The sequence below is a fragment of the Capsicum annuum genome, chromosome 1 (genome assembly GCF_002878395.1).
Source record: "Capsicum annuum cultivar UCD-10X-F1 chromosome 1, UCD10Xv1.1, whole genome shotgun sequence".
Lineage (NCBI taxonomy): Eukaryota > Viridiplantae > Streptophyta > Magnoliopsida > Solanales > Solanaceae > Capsicum > Capsicum annuum.
In genome coordinates, this window is record NC_061111.1 from 33,630,407 (window position 1) to 33,652,727 (window position 22,321).

Below are 22,321 nucleotides of genomic sequence, written 5' to 3' on the forward strand. Positions count from 1 at the left end.
ACCTCCAAAGTTAACCATTAATTCTGCAAATTTATTCAAGATTCCAAGTTCCTAGTTCAAGAACTCCAAGAACCATCATTCAAAGGCACGATTAACATCTCAAAAATGAGTATTGATCTAAAGTTCATCATTCAAGGTATGTGGGGTTTTTCAACAAGAACTGTCTTTCGTTCTTGGGCCCAAAAGTAATTTTCTTTACAAAGGCATTATTTTTATTTGATTTTTTTACGAATTTGAAGCATGAACCCATATCTTATGATGATTATTATGAAATCTTGATGTTTATTATTTGGAAAGATGAATTAACATATGTGGAGATATAAAGCATGAATCTTTAACGATATTTATCATGATTTTGATATTTATGTCGTGAATCCCCATTGAAAATTGTGGTTTTTTTTTGAGAAAGTGTGTGTTATAAGCACATTGATGTTGAATATTTGAGATATTTTGAATGATTTGACCTTTTGGTCTTAATGGAGTTGTTTTGAACTCGAGTGTGAAAGAAATCCACAACATGGTTGATTTTGATAGATGGGAAGCATGATGGCTCCCGATGTATATTTATATATTATTGAAATTGTTTTGTTATGGATTGTCTTTGAAATGATCTGAGCTAAGTCTAGGAGAAATATTTAGTACCGAGTAGGAGGTATAAAGCAACCTTACTTCCCTAGAACTACGTGCCCTCAAAGGAGTAAGCCTGAGGCTAATTTATATAGCAATCACTAGTTTGTGTGAATTTGATATCGATAGTCCTACTCAGATGGCAAGGATAGGATGGCTCTCCCCAACGTGGGTTGGACATTGGACCCCATATGGCTCACATGGTTTATGTCGGTTATAGGATCTCTCAGTGTGTGTGTGTTTCCTTGTGTCTATGGTGAATGGTGAAGTGATTTGAAAGTGGAATTGTGAAAGTTATTCTTTCAAAAGATTTAAATGATATTTACATTATGAGAATTGATATTCTTGATGAACTGAAAGTGATTGACAAATTATATGATGAGTCACATGTGTTATTGTACTTATTTTATCCTCTCATGATTATGATGATTTTCTTCGGGCTATGTGAGTCTTTCATACATCCAGCATATTTCTTATAAATATTAATGATGATGATGTTTATACTACTGAATACACCCCCATATACTCGGTTCCTTTCCATGGTACTGACCCACATCTTCGGATGTGGGCCACATTTTCTCGGAATGTAGGTTTAGGTGCTCAATTCCAAGTTCGACAGTGATTCTTCAGGCACACTGTTCTACTTCCTCTGTTGTGGTGAGTCCTCATGTTCCTAGGACTTAATGTCTGATGTTGGTTTCATGAAATTGTTTACATTTGATAACTGAGTATGAGCCAGTTGGGGCATGTCTCAATGCCTCGCTATTTTTATTGATTTTCTTAGAGGCTTGTCAGACTAGTATAGATGTTGGGAGTTGACTAATAAGTCGTATTTTGTTATCTTTCTAAAATTCTTTTATTCTTGGATGATGATTACTCTGTTGATATTTGAGAGTTATTTATGGAAACCCCGTTGATTTGTGTTAAACTGAATGAAAATGGCTCAAAGGGTTAGCTTGGGGCTACTCGTAGCCTCAAGCACTGTGTGCTGCTCCGGGACCCATTTTCTGGGGCGTTACACCTACTCCCAACAGAAAGACTCTAAAAATATTAACTGCGCTGAACTGACTAACTGAACTGAACTGATTTATAAACTGATTAACTGAGCTGATAATATTTTCTTAGCTGAACTAAGTTGAATTCACTGAGTTTCGTTGACTGATGGAAAAGCTACTTGAGATCTGAGGTCTGACTGAGAGTACTGAAACTACTTGGACTACTGAACTACTGAGATTTTTGAGTTTATCTGAGTCACGTGACTAACTAAAATCTATGGAGCATAGCTTGACTGAGGATGTCTTGAAACATGACACAAGCTCTAGGCACACAACTATAGTTTTCGGGTACAAGTACCCCCAGGACTCGATGGAAGAAAACTGACACACATGACTAACTTGATCATAAGAGTAGAGCCCATAATTCACAATATCATAAGTAAGGATTTCATAATAAGAATGATTCTCAACAAACTATCACATGATCAGGAATGCACAAACATGTATATACTTGCATGGCTTCAATAACATGGTCATTCTATATCACAAAAATATTATGAGCATCTCATAAAACATCTTCAATTCAAGACAATAGCATGGGGATCACATAAACTTAGAACATGGAATAGTCATTTAGGACTTAGTATGTCATAAAAGCATGATTTCTATTCCCTTAGGTATTTTCACAAACAGCTTACATGTACATCTTAGGCATAGGTGGATTCATCAAGATTACAAATATTCAACCACCAATTTCACATATTTATACATTAAATACCACTATATCCTCACACAAAACATACAAAGATCCCATCTTAAGCATCATCAAACTCCAACCACATGAACATTAACCACCAATAACATAAACATCATAGTACATAATTTATAAGATAGTTATTGAGCTTCATGGATGAAAGGAGTCCATGAATCAACTCACGCATACCTTAGAAGGAAGATTCTTGATGATTGATGGAGGAATTTCCTTGAAAATGGATGATATCCTACATAGGCGTTGCATATGGTATCGCCTATATCTACATTGGCGCAGCATATGCTATCACCTATATTTACATAGGTGTCGCATATGCTTTCTAGTGGCCATGTGCGATTGGTTAGGCGACGCAGTCTACTTCGCAAAGCCATATCTCCTAGCTCAGGTGTTTGATTTTGATGAAATTGGTATCGTTGAAAAGCTAATTCGATTATCTATAATTTGGTGGGTAGAAATATGAAGAAATACCACATTAACATCGAGTTATACTCATTCAAATATGACCCTTATGAAATCAAACACTAAAACTTGATGGATTCAAAAACTCTTAGCTTGTATTACCTTAAGTGACTCATATGAACATGCTTAACACATCATAAGCTATCTTATCGCTAGGATACTTATGTAAGTCATGTACTCAATTATGAATCACAAGATAGGATATTTCATATGTAGGAAAAATGGTTCATCTCCTAGCTTAGAAACATGCGGGGTATTACAATATCTCCCCCTTGGGAACATTCATCCCTGAATGGAAATTAACTGAGGCGGGAGAGATGATAAGATGAAGTACGTGCAAGACATACACTACTGAAACATGGGTTCATGACTGACGTGACTGAAAGCTGAGCACAACATACTGAACATGCATATCTGATGCATGGGAAGCTGATTCATGAGTATAAGACTGAGAATTCTAATAAAGTGAGTTTTCTCAAAATGAGAATACATATCTGATGCACAACTGAAAGGATTAATCCATGCATATTTGATGCATGATTAGATGACTGACATAATATATAAATGTATGAGTGAAGATACTAATAAATAGTACTTTCTCTACTAAACACGTATATCTAATGCCTAAATATCTGACTGAGCTAACTCTTGAAAGCTTGACTGATTATGACATGGCACTTGATAACTAATTTACAACGGGAACATGAAAGCATCAAGAAAATATGAGGTATCTCCCCTTTGTTACACTATGTCCCTCTAGGAATGTTTACCTTGCTGAGATACTGGGTGATGCACAGGGCATCTATGAACTAGATTATAACTAAACATTAGAGAGCTAAGACTAATGCGTGATGCATGAACTGAACCAGACCTGCTAATGTTACTGACTAACTCATGTGTAAACATAAGCTCAAACGAGCGCAAGATATCTAACAATGCATACAATGATCATGAAAAACTTGTAACGTACCCGAATCTAGGTTGGGGAAACTTTTTGGATCATGGTGAGTCTGGAGTGAATAGAGTTGATTCTAACACTGACCATATTGGTGCTGGGATTTGCAGCCTGCTCACGTGAATCTCTACCTTTCTGAGCTAACACTCTACACTCCCGCATTTTGTGGCCTGGCTTACCGCACCCTAAACATATCTAACTATTAGCTCTGCATGCACCTAGATAATTATTGCCACACTCTCCACAAGGAGGATAAGTATGCTCACTTCTAACACTACTCTGGGATTTGGAGCCTGGCGCCTCACCATGACTAACATCTCCAAAGTTAGGTGTGGGTACACTAGCTAAAGATGGAATAGGGGCTGAATTTTTCTGACTATGGTGAGAACGATTACCACCCTGTGACCCAGCCAGAGAAAAGTTGTAACTACCTATTCTGAATCTCTTATTAGATCTCTCTATCTCCTTAGACTTATCTGCCTCTATCTGTTGAGCATGCATCATTAACCTAGCAAGGTCCATGTCCCTCTTGAGCATAGCTGTTCTACACTCTTTCAATACTAACCTGGACACACCAGTCCTAAACTTACTCATACTTGCTCTGGGGTCAGCTATCAAGTCAGGGCATACTTAGCTAACTGGTTGAACTTAAGACAATACTCCTTCACTGTCATGGAGCCTTGTCTCAGGTTCATAAACTCTTCTACCTTAGCTTCTCATATCTTTAATGGGAAAAACTTATCTAAGAAGGCATCCTAAAATATCTACCAAGTCATGGGAGTTGCATCTTCCCCTCTACTCTTCTTTCACAACACTACCCAATCATGAGCAATATCTTTCAACCTATAGGACGCTAATTCCACACTCTCCTCCTCTGACACATGTATGATTTTGGTGATCTTTTTACCTCTTCTAGATACAGTTGTAGGTTCTTACCTGTTACTGACCTAAAGAATTCTTGAGGGTTCATTGTCATAAAATTTCTATTTCTGGATGAAGCTGAATCCCCATCTTGTCGGGGTGGCACTGCAGTCTGTCGGTTTCCCTGAACACTAGTGGTCACAGCCTGGGCTAGTGCCTAAAAATTTGCCCAAAATTTTGCATGTGACACATTCTCATTCAAAGGATCTTCGTGCTACGGGGTTAACTGATTCTCTGTTCTCTTTTTAGGAGGCATGTTCTACAAATAGAAGAAAAACAAGGATTAAACTGATAGTTCAACTTGAGCTTTTGTCCACTGGCATGATATGAGTACTGAAAGAAGGGAAACTATTCCTAAAACATCTTATAGCCTCCTATACATAAATGTGGCGCACAACACACCCATGTACAAGACACTACTAGATGCAGCTTTCATACTTCCTAGTACTCTATTGAACCTTAGGCTCTTATACCAAGTTTGTAACGCCCCAATTTTTTAAATTGGAATGCTACATGGTGCTCATGACCCCGACGGACCACAAGATAACCCATGACTGATATTTGTACCTGTAACTTCATAATATACATATAAAATGCAAAACATGAACAAAGAGGGCATAAGGTTCAATCTTGAATAATAAAATATTTGAAATAAGGTGGTATCACAGTACCAAAAAAATTGAAAATACTAAAGTCTAAATCTGAAAACTCTATAATCATCTGAAAGCCTCTAAACTGTCTACGTAAGGAGTTGAAGGAACATGTCTCCAACTAACTCCCTAAACTGAAAATAAACTGAAATACTGGAATAATAAATGTAACGATCATGTCCTCAAAAGATGAGGACTCACTGCTTACTGAAATGCTACTGCTGATCTAGAATTTGCACCTTAGAACCTATGGTGTAACATAAAAAAGAAAGCACCATAGCGCAAATGCATCAGTATAACTAAAGTACTAAGTATACATGGGGCTAGGATAAATCCATGGGGTTTATATGCATGAACATGCTGATTAATATGAACATGAGAATACATACATATATACATACATACATACATACATACATACATATGTAACTGCTACTGAACTCATGGCGATACTGACTACTTAAGTTTAAACTCTAACAACATGAGTTACGTGATACTGAGATACTGAATGACTGATAACATGGATGACTGTATCTAATAGTCCTAATTCTAGGGAAAACTATCTGAGTTCCAAACTGTATCTGAACATCTAAGTCTGAGATCAGATAATGAGAATACTCGACTGAATCTGAGATTGAGATCAATTCTGTGTTCTGGGTGACCTCTAGATCTAATAATAAGCATTTGAATATGGGACCAAGCCTATCTAACGGTATGGTCCAGGAATCAATGGAACTATCTGAGTTCCTTACTAAGATTGATGACTATATCTAACACGCCTAATTCTTGATTTCTACTCTGTAGACTGATATTGAAACTGTAACTATAACTGTGACTGTGGGAGGTAGTAACCTAACTGATATGCCTCGATACTATACTCGTGGGGTCCAATCTTTACCCTGATTGGTAGGGTATCGATACCGTACCACAGGTAGAGACCTCTACTATGGTCAAGCCTCTCTGACTGGTGTCCCTGAAGAGGAAATCAAGCCTAAGGCAATATAATAGTTAAGTATAGACTTAATCTGATGGGTGACTCCTGTCCTACACTGGATGTGTAGTTCTGGAGTATAGGGATTACTGCTAACGGCTCTACCTCTATAACAGGAAAAACCGCCATCCCTGCACTAGCTCGGTGCTAGTCCCTGCTCCTAACTGAAAGACTTTAAAAAGATTAACTGTGCTAAACTAACTAACTGAACTAAACTGATTTATAAACTGGTTAACTGAGCTGATAATATTTTCTTAGCTGAACTAAGCTGAATTCACTGAGTTCCGTTGACTGACAGAAAAGCTACTTAAGATCTGAGGTCTGACTGAGAGTACTGAAACTACTAGGAATACTGAACTACTGAGATTTCTGAGTTTTTCTAAGTAATGTGACTAACTAAAATCTATGGAGCATAGGCTGACTGAGGATGTCTTGAAACATTACACTAGCTCTACGCACACGACTATAGTTTTCGGATACAAGTACCCCCAGGACTCGATGGAAGGAAACCGACACACATGACTTACTTGATCATAAGAGTAGAGTCTACAATTCACAATATCATAAGTAAGGATTTCATAATAAGAATAATTCTCAACAAACTATCACATGATCGGGAATGCACACAACATGTATATACTTGCATGGCTTCAATAACATGGTCATTCCATATCACAACAATATCATGAGCATCTCATACAACAGTTTCAATTCAAGACAATAGCATGGGGATCATGTTGAACATAAACTTAGAACATGGAATAGTCATTTAGGACTTATTATGTCATAAAAGCATGATTTCGATTCCCTTAGGTATTTTCACAAACACCTTACATGCACATCTTAGGCATAGGTGGATTCATCAAGATTACAATATTCAACCAGCAATTTCACATATTTATACAATAAATATCACCACATCCTCACACAAAACATACAAAGATCCCATCTTAGGCATCATCAAACTCCAACCACATAACATCAACCACCAATAACATAAACATCATAATACATAATTTAGTAGATGGTTCTTGAGCTTCATAGACAAAAGGAGTCCATGAATCAACTCACGCATACCTTAGAAGAAAGATTCTTGATGATTGACAAAGGAATTTCCTTGAAATTGGATCTTCAAGCTTAATTTTGCAGCCCTAGTTGTTTTCTCTTTTAGTGCTCTTGGATGATGAACTTAAAATATTAGTAGGGTTGTAATGTAAATAGCAGCTATATATTTCATAGGTTTAAGTTTAGGGATGTGTAAGGAGAGTTAAAAGACTTAATTACCCTTAAACTAACTCAAAACAGACTATTTAAGTCACTTGAAACCATAAGATATGCGCCGCATATGATATCGCATATATTTACATAGGCGCCGCATATGATATCGCCTAAATTTACATAGGCACCGCCTATGATATCCCCTATATCTACATAGGCGCCGCATATGCTATCGCCTATATTTACATAGGTGCCGTATATGCTTTCCAGTGGCCAAGTGCGATTGGTTAGGCGACGTACTCTACTTCGCAAAGCCATAACTCCTAGCTCAGGTGTCAGATTTTGATGAAATTGGTATCGTTGGAAAGTTAATTCGATTCTCTATAATTGTTTGGGTAGAAATATGTATAAATACCACATTAACATCGAGTTATACTTGTTCAAATATGACCCTTATGAAATCGAACACTAAAACTTGATGGATTCAAAAACTCTTAGCTTTTATTACCTTAAGTGACTCATATGAACATGCTTAATGCATCATAAGATATATTATCGCTAGGATAATCATTGTAAGTCGTGTACTCAAGTATGAATCATAGGATAGGAGATTTCATATGTAGGAAAAATGATTTGTCTTCTAGCTTAGAAACATGTGGGGTATTACACTTGTTATCTTTCTTTTGAGACTCATAGAAAATAATCGCCACATCCGGTGGATTGCCATCTTTCCCTCCCTATTACATCAAAGACAAACATGTCAGATAATACCTTATAACTATTTTTTTAGGAAAATAACTTTATGATAATAACTGGACATAAATAATATCGCGAATAGATATTCTACCCATGTGATGAGGCATCATCAACTTAGCTCGGTTTGTTGCATTCCTTCTTCCTCTCACTTATATTTATAAAACAATAAACTAACTTTTAATAATCCAAGAATTCACGCAGCTCGACTTTTGTACTTCCTATGTAGTAGAAATGGCTTCATTTTTGTTTCTAGTGGTTAACACACTACCAAAATGCAGGATACAGATCATAGAGAACATTCATATTTCCATGGATTATCGCGGTCTTCAAGGCAAGGCAATATATATAGGTACATACTGATTGAGTTATTTTTTCTAACATAATCCAACAACTTATCAGTGCTAATTGTAGTAGTCATATTAGTCCAGCAAGTAAGCAAATAACCCCAAATGTAACTTATAACAGCTAAAATAAAAATGATTGTATTACTAATTACAACAACATACCTGAAAAGTTTCGAAAGAAAAATATTCCTTTACCAACAACTCTCATTCTTTCTTGTCTACTCCATTTGGCTTATTCTTCAAAGCTTTTTGAAGTGACTTATTCTTCATAAGTTATACATATAAGTAACCTCTCCATTTGTTCCATAACTCATTCCTCCATTTCAAAATATGTTCACGATGATCACTCAATTCAACACCCTCGAATTTATCCTATAATATTCAAAAGAAGGGATAAGTTAATGCATTGCAAGTACTATTAAACTTTTTTACCAAGAAATGTCCAGACCATGAACAACATAGTGACCTTAGTTTTTATAAGAATAAGCAAAATTTCTTTAGTATAAAAAAATTAAATCAGATGTAAATATGTTAATTACCTCAACCGCTGCCCATATGTGATTCAATATTTCTTGGCTAATATCACTCAATGATGATACTCCCAGTGGACATATATTACAATTCCGGATAATTTTTCTCATATTCCTCAAAAATAGTTTGCCATTTTTTCCAACCATTCAATTATTGTAAAAGGTTAATTTCAGCTTTTCTCTAATTTCAAGTGCAACAACTTCTTTGCACTTATTGCTATCTTGAAATATTTTTACCTTTCCAGGATTAGATGAACCTACAGTTGTATAATTTGGTAAAAGCTACAACAATCAAATTTAATTCTACAAATTAATAATATATGAATTTACAATATACTTTTTTCAGTATTTTGTGAGTGTTGCATGACTTGATCAACAGATGGTGGAAAAGAAATATTGTCTTGCATATCCTCTTTCTTAAGGACCAAGGGATCCTTTTCCATTCTTCACATTACATGACTAGAAGGCACGGTAGAAGATGAAATAGAGATTTTAGATTCAATTTGCATATGTTGGTTAGCATTGAGAGTTGTCTTGCTGAAAGATTCCACTTTTTTCAGAAACCCCTAAAGAGATCTCTTCTCTTTTCCCTTTTCTATAGCACCTAGAACCAATAAACATATCATAAAGTTCATCAAATACATATAGTACATTTGGAAAAACAAAACATATTCGAACAAAAAACTTACTTGTTTCAAATTCATGGGTGTATTTCTTAACTTGATTAGTAGATGTATGATATGGAGTATTATTTTTCATGTACTCTTTCGCAATAAGCATGGAATTTTTATCAATGGTTTCCATTCCTTGACTAGTAGACATGGTGGAGTATTTAAGTCCTTGTCCTTGACCTGTCCATATAGAACCTAGACAAACAAATCACATTCTATACTTTTTAGCATTTAAATCTATATTAATATATGGTACCTAATTTACCGCATATGTGATCGTTGAAGACATCTTTAGTTCACAATTTAGAATGTGAATAACAACCTGATTTCATTCAGTATAAAATAACTTACTTATTTCTAAATCTTGGAGGTATTTCTTGACAATATTACTAGATTGAGGAAATAAACTTTTAGTTGATATATTCTCTTTCTCAACTAAAAATCTAAGCCCTCATCCTTCTCTTGTTCCTATAACACCAGAAGCGACAAATGTATACATGACAGGACACTTTGCTATTGATCTGACCTCATTTTCTGTCTTCAATCATTTCATCTGGAACCTGTAAAGCAACCAAAAGTCAACAAGTATGAAAATGTAGTAATATAGGAAATCATAATGCCATAAGAATGTCTAACAATGCAATTATTATTTTTTAATAACCAAAACATTACCTCATTAGTTCTTTTTTGTTTTTTTGTGATGGACTTCCTAACTCTACAATATCATCTTCCATTTCAATATCATCATTCATTATTTCAAATATCTTATAGGTATCATGATTTTGAATTTTCCTCACTACTTGTCAACCTTTGTTGGAATTATCATTAACAAAAAACACTTGAAATGCTTGGTCCACTAAAACAAATGGCTCAATTATTTTCAAAAATCTACCAAGATTAACACTCACAAAGTCATACTCATATTTTTTGACTTCCTTTATTTCATCATACACATCAAACCAATTACATAGAAATAAGATCACTTTTCTATCCAATACAAATTGCAACTCAACAACCTCGGCTAAAACTCCATAGTAATCAAGAGTACCATTATCGTCAACTACAACAACACCACAATTTGGAGTTCTTAAATTTTTATCATAATATTCCACATGAAATCTATTTTCATTAACAATATAACCATTGCAATATACTGAATATTTGGTAGGACATCATAAAAGTGAAAGCAGATCTTCCATGATTCGACTGTCGTCTACTTTTTGCAATTGTGCGACCTATCAATAAGACTGCACTAAATACTTTAGAATGAATAATACAATATTAAAATATAAAAGTTGATGGTTATGTATTACTTACCCTATATTTTAATCGTTTAATAAATTATTGATTTCATTCTGCATTAGACAAGAGTCGAATAGTATCCTTATGAATTTGTGCGAATTCCCTAAAAAATTAAAGTGAATCATAAATATCATATAGAAAATAAATTACCCTAAGGAAATAATAAAAATGAGACTACATGAGTGCTTTCTATACTAGAGATACGGTAAGACTTCATCACAATTCTTCAATATGTATATATGTGCTTGTTCCAATTCATCGGCCTCAATCTCATATGGATCTTTAGCTCCGAAAGTTTTTCCAGGTTTATAAATATAGATAAACCTCCATCAGATTATTTTAAATGTCCATCATAATTTCGTTTAGTTTGATTGAATTTTGTGTCAATTCTATGCAAACACCTTGAACACAAGGTCATACACTCATTTACAATGTATCCCTCTACAATAGAACCTTCTAGACATGTCGTATTACGAATGAGATATTTAAAAAAATACAACCATCATTCTATAGGATATATCTACCTATAATGACTAGGCCCAGCAATCTTAGCCTCAGTAGCTAAATGAATAGGCAAGTGCACCAAGACATCAAAAATAAAGAAAGAAAGACCTTTTCTAACTTGTAAAGTGTTATGGGAATTTGCATTTCAAGATGTTCTAAATCATCAATTCTCAACTCCTCGAATCCAAGCACACTAAAAATTTGAGATAACTCAATAAGTGGTTCACACACTTCATTGGACAACATACCACAAAATTCATGAGGAAGTAGATGGCGTAGAAGAACATGGCAATCATGACTTTTCAACCAAAAAAATCTTGTGATGTTTAAGTTCACACATTGAGAAATATTAGATGAAAAACCATCAGGCACATTTAGATTCTTTAAGAAATGACCAAATTTGTGCTTATCTTCAGGAGTTCATGTGTAGCATGTAGTTGGAACTTTAATTTTCTCCCCCTTTTCGATGAGGCACAATTCTGGTCTAATGTTCATCTCTTTCAAGTCTAATTAAGTGTTAATTGTACCCTTGGTCTTTCCTTAATAATCATGAATGTCCCCATAAAACTTTCAAATATATTTTTTCACTATGAATAACATCCAAATTATGTCGCAATAAGAGATACTCCTAATATGGAAGTTTAAAAAGGATACTTTTCTTGTTTCAGTTATTCTTTCAAACTTTATGAGATATCCTCTTCCTTTTCTATAGATCGCTTAATAATTGTTGACCTTCAAGAGCTTGTACTTGATTAAGTATCTCAATGCTAGAAAAAAAATTGGTGGTGGCCTTTTATTTTCTGTACCAACAAAGGATTGTTTCTCGTATCTCCATTTGTGACTAAGAGGAAGGTACATTGACGACCCATAAAATACTACTTCTTACTGTTAGCCAATTGAATTAAGGAAGTGTCTTGGTTGCAACATGGACATGCCAATTTTTCTTTGGTACTCCATTCTGATAAATTTCAATATGTTGGAAAGTCATTGATGGTCCATAAAAAAGATGCATGCAATATAAAATTCTATTTAGAGTATGCGTCATAGGTCTCAACACCTATTTCCTATAACTCATTCAATTCCTCTATCAAAGGCTAAAGATATTTATATCAATTGCATCTTCTGAACCATTTGGACTAGGAATAAGTATTGACAAAATAAATTTTTCTTCTTTCATACACAACCAAGTTGGTAAATTATAAGTAATAAGAACCACAAGTCGAATGTTATGTGAGGTTTTTGAATTCTAAAATGGGGCTCAGCGTCAATCAAAGGATAATGTTCATCAAGTGACTTCCATTCCATTAAATCAGATGGGTGCCTTATTATCCCATAATCAACACTTTTATCCTTATGCCATATCATTAGAGTAGATGTGTAATATGCCATAAGCTCCTAGATAAGTTTTTGGTTATCCATCATATGTTTAAAGGCCCCAAACTGATTATGTCAAGCCATAATTCAGTGTCATTACCTTTCACTTTGTGTATAAAGTGTTTTTATGCAAATAATGCTCATTGTAATCACTTATAGAAAAGTCGAGTTGAGAACACTATTATCGATTGAGTTCTAGAATTCGATTCTACAATGATCAATTTTAAATGAGTGTATCTCCTAGAATTTATTGATTAAAATTTCCTTCTATATATCAAATAAAACATCTTTGAGTCTTTTTTCCAACGAATTTGGTTTTACCTTAATCCAATATTGTAGTAGAAAGTTATGCTCATTTTACTTCAAAATGTTCGTCTGTCAACAAAGTGATGACTTGAGGTGATAGGCCATCAACTAAGTGATGAGCTATCAACTTTGTCATCATCCTTAACCAGAATATGGTAAAATCAAGATAAAAGGTGATGACTTGAGGTGATAAGTCATCAACTAAGTGACAAGTTATCAACATCGTCGTCAACCTTAACCGTCCCAGCTACAAAGTGATGACTTAAAGTGATAAGGCATTAACTAAGTGACAAGATATCAACCTCGTCGCCATCTCCATCTACATGGTGACGACTTGAGGTGATAAGCCATCAACTAAGTGACGAGCTATCACCCTTGTCGTCACCCTTAATCAGCAAGTGTCCAAGTCTATCTATGGGTTGATGACTAAGTTGATAAGCCATCAACTAGTTCATATGCTATCAACTAAGTCATCAACTAAAAAATCCTGCAATTTTAATTTAGTTTTTCAGGGGGTATTTTGGTCTTTTCCTCACCTCAAACCCTATCCTCACGACTTAAAAACATAAGAAGACGTTACTTTTCCCCATCCTTAATCACTTAACATGTTATTTCTTCTCCCACTCTCAAGAATAATAAAATTAGGGTTTCTTCCCAAGAATAAGAGAATCAAGCTTTCTACCCTAAGAAACTCAAGAATTCAAGTTTCAATTTCAAGTTATTATTAAAAAATCAAGAAATTCATGTATATAGGGTTTATGAAAAAGGACATTCTTCTGTCCTTGTGCCCAAAACTTGTTTAAAAGTTTAAGTTATATGATTTGCAATTAGAGTTCATACCCAAGTTTTCTTGTTTTGAGATTATGAAAACTTTATATGATTGAAGTATTAAAGTGCATACTTGTTCTCATATATTTATGTCTTGACTTGAAGAATTCTCTATTATAAGTTGAATATCATGAGTTTGAATTGATGCATTGATTAAAGATTTCCAAGTTTTAAGCATGATATTGTTTTACAAGTTATATGCAAGAAATTATGAGATTTAAGGCTTAAGTTTAAGCACTTAGTTTACAAGAAAAGTTTGAATCTTTTGATTCCAAGATAAGGCTTGAAATCCACAATCATTTATCATCCTTATGATACAAACAAAAGATTGATCTTTTGATATTAAGATGAGATATGGAATCCGTATTTGTTCATATTGATTATGTCTTAAAGTAAAAAGAATCATAACTGGTTTTCTTTTATAAACCCTTATGCTATTTTAAGGTGGATTTCTTAAAGTATGAGTATAAAAGTAATGTGGGAGTAGTATTTAGAACCGAGTTGGATATGAGTCCAAGGTAACATGCCACTGTAGGTTCAAGTCCCAATATGGTTTAAGTATAGTGATCACTTAAGTAAAGATTCTATTAAGATGGAAATGGTAGAATACCTCTCCCCAGCGTTGGTTAGACATTGGACTCTATGATAGCTGATATGGTTTATGTTGGTTAGAAGAATCTCCCAAAAGAAAGAATAAAAATATAAAGCTTTTAGAAACTAAGTGTGGTGGCTCACAAACTTTATTCAGTATGCTTTACTATTCAAGGTTTCTGATATTTCAGCTGTCAGTTATTCAAGGTCAAGGTGAGTCAATTACACTTAGCATGCATTATTTGAAAGTTTATGAATATACTAAGTTATTTTTTTAGTTATGCATTCACCCCCACATACTCAATACATTCCAAAAGTACAAACTCACATATATGTCTATGTGCTACATTGTCATAATGTAGGTACCAGTTATAGCACACATCATAATAAGTTAGTTTTCAGCTTCTAGTTTGTAGGTGATGAGTTTTTATGATTCTAGGACTCGAGTCAACAATAGTTCTAGTAGAATTTTTATTCAGTTGTATTGATTAGTTATAGTTAGGGGTCATGTCCTAGCTATCTATTGTCAGTATTAGTAGAAGCTTCATAGACGATCATTCAGAGTTGATGTGTTTAATTTTAATTTTTTTGTATAACCAGAGTTGTAATCATTTTTAATAGTTTTATTTTGAATATGTTCAACTAAAGACATCTCTTCCATATTTTACTTCCTTTTTTATGCATATTAAATCAGTAGCTCAAGAATCATGCCAGGACATAGGTTAGTTTGGGATCACTTATGGTCCTAAGCACCATGTGATGTTTAGGGTGTAGTCTCGGGGTGTTACAAACTTGGTATCAAAGCATAGAGTTCAAGTGTCCTAACATGTCTATGAAATTATGTCTAGTAGAGTTTTGCGGAATGGTATGGAGACATTTGTACTTTTATTTGAGAGGCAACAAAGTAACTAAGAAATGTTTCCCCTCTTTCATATCTCAAATTCTACTATTGAGATATTATCTAAGAAACTCATACCGACTCTAATATTGCTCCATTAATGCCAACTCTGCCATTTTCTTGAGGTAACAAAATAGTGAAGCTTAAATTTCTATCGATAAAATTTTCTCAGATAGTCCCCGTAGATAGTTATGAGGTTGCATATAGGATTAAAAATGATCCCATTAGTGCCCTTATGTTCTAAACTTTGAAAGTGTTCATTCTTATTCATGAAAAATCATGTAATAAGCTAAAGTCAGATGTGTTTTTAGATCCCTTATCAAAATCCTATGATAGCATATGGCCCAGAGTTATAAGTATGAACCTAGAAGTTTAATAGCGGTAAAGTGGGGATAGTATTTATCTGGAGCCAGTAGATTTTATATCCATTGGGGCTAGTTGTATGAAAGATGAATAAGCAAGCTTTAAATAGTGTATGAAAGAATTTATGTTTGTTGATTCAAAATTAACTATGATGGTGTGGGTGTGATGTAGAGGTGTGCCCATAGTGATATAGGATTGTAGTATTTCTAGGATTTTAATGTGTGTGTTCTTAAATAGTACCCTTGAGTTGATAAGTGTGAATGAAGCTAGTAATGTAGTATATAATGCTCTTACCAGCTAAGATATGGGTTATAGGTTGTGATGTTGGGAATTGTGGTGTAATGGTAATTCTCATGGTTTAGGGAAAAGTATAAGTTTAGGGAGGTGATATTTATAAGCCATGAAGAAAATGAGGTAAATTAACTGTTTAGAGAGATAAGTATGTTGTCGAGAAGGGGTAAGTATATAATGATGATTTTTGAAGCTAGAGAAAGTTAAGGATTATATATGTTAAGGGAGTGTTCAAGAATGAAGTTAGTATAGTTCATTAAAAAGTTTGGGGATATTAATATTATACGTTGGAATCTAAGTTTTAATCTTGGAGGATTGAGCTAATAGAAAGAAGAGTTGAAATTCTAAATGGTGTAAACTCAGAGTAAGGTGATACTATCGAATATTCTAAGTAAGTGTTTAAGTTATGATAGGATGATTATTGGGGATATTAAAAGTTAAGAGTTCCATCTTAGAAGGAAGTATTAGAAGTGGGCTTTACACTTTCAGGTATACTCTTTGAAAGTGAGTTATTAATTATGTGCATTGCTATATCTCAGACTCTAGAGTAAAGTGGTTGTAGTTCAGTTTAGAGTTTATGACAATGGTCCACAAATTTAAAACAATGTTTTAAATCTAAGGGGAGATGATAGAACAAGGAACCAAGTTAGGCTCTCATAATCTAGTAGTGATGCTAGTGTATTGCAGAACATCAGTAGGGGAGGAAGATGCCCAACCTATTATCTTCTTCTTTTAAATTATTATACTTCAGTTATCATGACATTTACTCAAGTCTTACAAGTCATCTTTATGATCATAGCTCATCTTAATGCACTTTTTATAGAATTGTGTATGCTTCCAGTTCCTAATATGAGGAGTTCCCATTCACTCAGTAGTACAAATCATTTTCCATGAATTTTATAACACCTAACTAAGGTAATGGAGCTCATAACTCATGTACTCATGCTTTACAATATGCTAAGTTCCCTAACCCACGGTGCACTTTTAATGATCAGTGAAACTTAGATTATGTCATGTATGCACTCTGATTGGATCTCTTTAATAAATTCATGCCTTTGATACTCTATTCTCCAGTCCCTAGTTAACTATCATGTTATGCTTAGTATTCTTTCATGCTTCAGGTCCTCATGTTCTAACCTTTTAGCGACCACTCCTTATGTGAAAATAGTAGTTCTGAAAATGAATGAACAATGGTTTAGATGGAGTGAGTAAATATTTCTTATTTGGAAATAATTATTGTATGCTTGTTTTATCTAAGGTTATAGGTGTGAAGGAAGATTGATGCAAAGCTTGGTACATGTCATGGTTAGTTGAGAATTCCATAAGTGTCTTCTTAAGAAAAGTGCAAGAAAGCGTTTATTGATAGAGGTTTAGAGAATATGAGAAAGATTCTTTTATGGGTGTTTTCATTGAAGTTCGCATGTGGTTATAATGGTAGGCTTGAATGTCATGATGGTATATAAGTGAATGGATGCATTATGAGTTAGTGAAATCCTAGTAAGAGTTTAAAGTTAGTTGTTAAAGTGGTAAGGTGTAACATTCTTGATATAAAAGCTCTGAAAACACATAGATATTGAAGTCGCGGTTTACACTAGTATTATGGTGTTATGTGTGGTACCTTATGTAATACCCCGCATGTTTCTAAGCTAGGAGACGAACCATTTTTCCTACATATTAAATCTCCTATCCTGTGATTCATACTTGAGTTCATGACTTACAATGAGTATCCTAGCGATACAATAGCTTACGATGCGTTAAGCATGTTCATATGAGTCACTTAAGGTAATACAAGCTAAGAGTTTTTGAATCCACCAAGTTTTAGTGTACGATTTTGTAAGGGTCATATTTGAAAGAGTATAACTCAATGTTAATGAGGTATTTCTGCATATTTCTACCCACCAAATTATAGAGAATCGAATTAGCTTTCCAACGATACCAATTTCATCAAAATCCGACACCCGAGCTAGGAGTTATGGCTTTGCGAAGTAGAGTGCGTCCCCTAATCAATCGCACATGGGCACACAAAAACATATGCAATAGTATATGCGGCGCCTATGTAAATATAGGCGATAGAATATGCGGCGCCTATGTAGATATAGGTGATATCATATGCGGCGCCTATGTAAATTTAGGCGATATCAAATGAGGCGCCTATGTAAATATATGTGATATCATACGCGGCGCATCTCTTATGGTTTCAAGTGACTTAAACACTCCGTTTTGAGTTATTTTGAGGGTAATTAAGTCTTTTAACTCTCCTTACATGTCCCTAAATGTAACCCTACAAAATATATATCTCCTAATTTCATTACAACCCTACTAACATTTTAAGTTCATCATCCAAGAGCACTAAAAGAGAAAAACAACTAGGGTTGCATAATTAAGTTTGAAGATCCAATTTCAAGAAAATTCCTCTATCAATCATCAAGAATATTCCTTCTAAGGTATGCGTGAGTTGATTCATGGACTCCTTTCGTCCATGAAGCTCAAGAACCATCTTCTAAATTATGTATTATGATGTTTATGTTGTTGGTGGTTGATGTTCATGTGGTGGGAGTTTGATGATGCCTAATTTGGGATCTTTTTATGTTTTATGTGAGGATATGATGGTATTTAATGTTTAAATATGTGAAATTGGTGGTTTAATATTTGTAATCTTGATGAATCCATCTATGCCTAAGATGTGCATGTAAGGTGTTTGTGAAAATACCTAAGGGAATAGAAATCATGCTTTTATGACATAATAAGTCCTAAATGACTATTCCATGTTCTAAGTTTATGTTCAACGTGATCTTCATGTTATTGTCTTGAATTGATGATGTTGTATGAGATGCTTATGATATTGTTGGGATATGGAATGCCCATGTTATTGAAGCCATGCAAGTATATACATGTTGTGTGCATTCCCGATCATGTTATAGTTTGTTGAAAGTCATTCTTATTATGAAATCCTTATAATATTATGAATTGTGGACTCTACTCTTATGATCAAGTTAGCCATGTGTGTCAGTTTTCTTTCATCGAGTCCTGGGGGTACTTGTACCCAAAAACTATAGTTGTGTGCCTAGAGCTAGTATCATGTTTCAAGACATCCTCAGTCAAGCTATGCTCCATAGATTTCAGTTAGTCACGTGACTCAGAAAAACTCAGAAATCTCAGTAGTTCAGAAGTCCCAGTAGTTTCAGTACTCTCAGTCAGACCTCAAATCTCAAGTAGCTTTTCCATTAGACAACGGATCTCCGTGAATTAAGCTTAGTTCAACTAAGAAAATATTATCAGCTCAGTTAATCAGTTTATAAATTAGTTCAGTTCAGTTAGTCTGTTCAGCGCAGTTAATATTTTTAAAGTCTTTCAGTTGGGAGTAAGGACTTGCACCGAGGGAGTGCAGGGATGGCGGTTTTTCCAATTATAAAGGTAGAGCCGTTAGCAGCAATCCCTGAACTCCAGAACTGCGTATCCAACGCAGGAAAGGAGTCACCCATTAGATTAAGGCTATACTGGACTATTATATTGCCTTAGGCTTGATTTTCTGTTCAGGGTCACCCGTCAAAGAGGCTTGACCATAGTAGAAAACTCTACCCGTGGCACGGTATTGACACCCTTCCAATCAGGAAAATTATTAGACCCCACCAGTATAGTATCAGGGTATGTCGGTTAGGTTACTACCTTCCATAGTCACAGTTACAGTTACAATTTTAGTTTCAGTCTTCAGAGTAGAAATCAGGAATCAGGACTATTAGATATAGTCATCGATCTCAGTAAGGAACTCAGATAGTTCCATTTATTCCTGGACTATCCCATCAGATAGGCTTGGTCCCATATTCAGATGCTTATTATTAGATCTAGAGGTCACCCGGCAGACAGGCTTGATCTCAATCTCAGATTCAGTCGAATATTCTCATTACAAGTTTAAGAGATCACTCATTAGCTAGGACTAATGTCAGACTTAAATGTTCAGATATAGTTTGGAACTCAGATAGTTTTCCCTAGAAATAGGACTGTTAGATACAGTCATCCATGTTATCAGTCATTCAGTATCTCAGTATCACGAAACTCATGTTGTCAGAGTTTAAACTCAAGTAGTCAGTATCTCCACGAGTTCTGTAGTAGTTACATATGTATGTATGTATGTATTCTCAGTTAATATAAGTCAGCATGTTCATGCATATAAACCCTATGCATTTAGCCTACTCCCACGTTACTCAGTACTTTAGTTGTACTGACGCATTTGCACAATGGTGCTTTCTTTTTATGTTACACCATAGGTTCTGAGGTGCAGATTCGAGATCAGCAGTAGAAGTTCAGTAATCAGTGAGTCCTCATCTTTTGAAGACATGATTGTTACATTTACTATTCCAGTATTTCAGTTTATTTTTAATTTAGGGAGTTAGTTGGAGACATGTTCCTTCAACTCCTTATTCAGACAGTTTAGAGTCTTCCAAACGATTATAGAGTTTTTAGATTTAGACTTAAGTATTTTCAATTTTGTTTTGGTACTGGGATACCACCTTATTTCAAATATTTTATTATTCAAGATTGAACCTTACGCCCTCTTTGTTCATGTTTCTGCATTTTATATGTATATTATACAGTTACAGGTACAGATATCAGTCATAGGTTAGCTTGTGGTCCTTCAGGGTCATGAGTACCATGTAGAATTCTGATTCAAAAAATTAGGGCATTACAAACTTGGTATCAGAGCCTAAGGTTCAACAGAGTCCTAGGAAGTCTGAAAGCCACATCTAGTAGTGTCTTGTACATGGGTGTGTTGCATGCCACATTTATGTACAGGAGACTATAAGATGTTTTAGGAACAGTTTCCCTTCTTTCAGTTCTCATATCGTGCTAGTAAGAAAAAGCTTAAGTTGAACGCTCAGTTTAATCCGTGTTCCTCTTATGTTTGCAGAACATGCCTCCTAAGAAGAGAACAGGGAATCAGTCAGCCCCGCGGCCCGCAGATTCTATGAATGAAAATGTATCACAAGTAGAATTTTGGGCTGATTTTCAGGCGCAAGCCCTGGATATGACCACTAGTGTTCATTGCAACCGATAGACTACATCCCCATCCCAGCAAGATGGGGATTCATATATAGCCAAAATCAGAAATTTTGTGAGAATGAACCCTCCAAAATTCCTTAGGTCAATAACAGGTGAGGACCCATGGTTGTATCTAGAAAAGGTAAAGAAGATCAGATCACCCAAATCATGCATGTGTCAAAGTAGGAGAGTATGGAATTAGCGTCCTATAGGCTGAAAGGTATTGCTCATGATTGGGTAGTGTTGTGGAAGAAGAGTAGAGGGGAAGATGCAACTCCCATGAATTGGCAGATATTTCAAGATGCCTTCTTAGATAAGTTTTTCCCCTTAGATATGAGAGAAGCTAAGGTATAAGAGCTTATGAACCTAAAACAAGGCTCCATGATAGTGAAGGAGTACTGTCTTAAGTTCAACCAGTTAGCTAAGTATGCTGCTCACTTGATAGCTGACCCCAGAGTGAGTATGAGTAAGTTTGTGACTGGTGTGTTCGGGTTAGTATTGAAAGAGTATAGAATAGCTACGCTCAATAGGGACATGGACCTTGCTATGTTAATGATGCATGCTCAGCAGATAGAGGTAAATAAGTCTAAGAAGATGGAGAGATCTAATAAGAGATTCAAAATAGGTAGTTACAGCTTTTCTCTGGCTGGGTCATAGGGTGGTAATCGTTTTCACCATAGTCAGAAAAATTCAGCCCCTATTCCATCTTTAGCTAGTGTGCCCATACCTAACTTTGGAGATGTTAGTCATGGTGGGGCGCCAGGCTCCAAAGCCTAGAGTAGTGTTAGAAGTGAGCGTACTTATCCACTTTCTGGAGAGTGTGACAAGAATCATCTAGGGGCATGCAGAGCTAATAGTCAGGTATGTTTTGGGTACGGTAAGCCAGGCTACAGAATGCGGGAGTGTAGAGTGTTAGCTCAGAAAGGTAGAGATTCGTG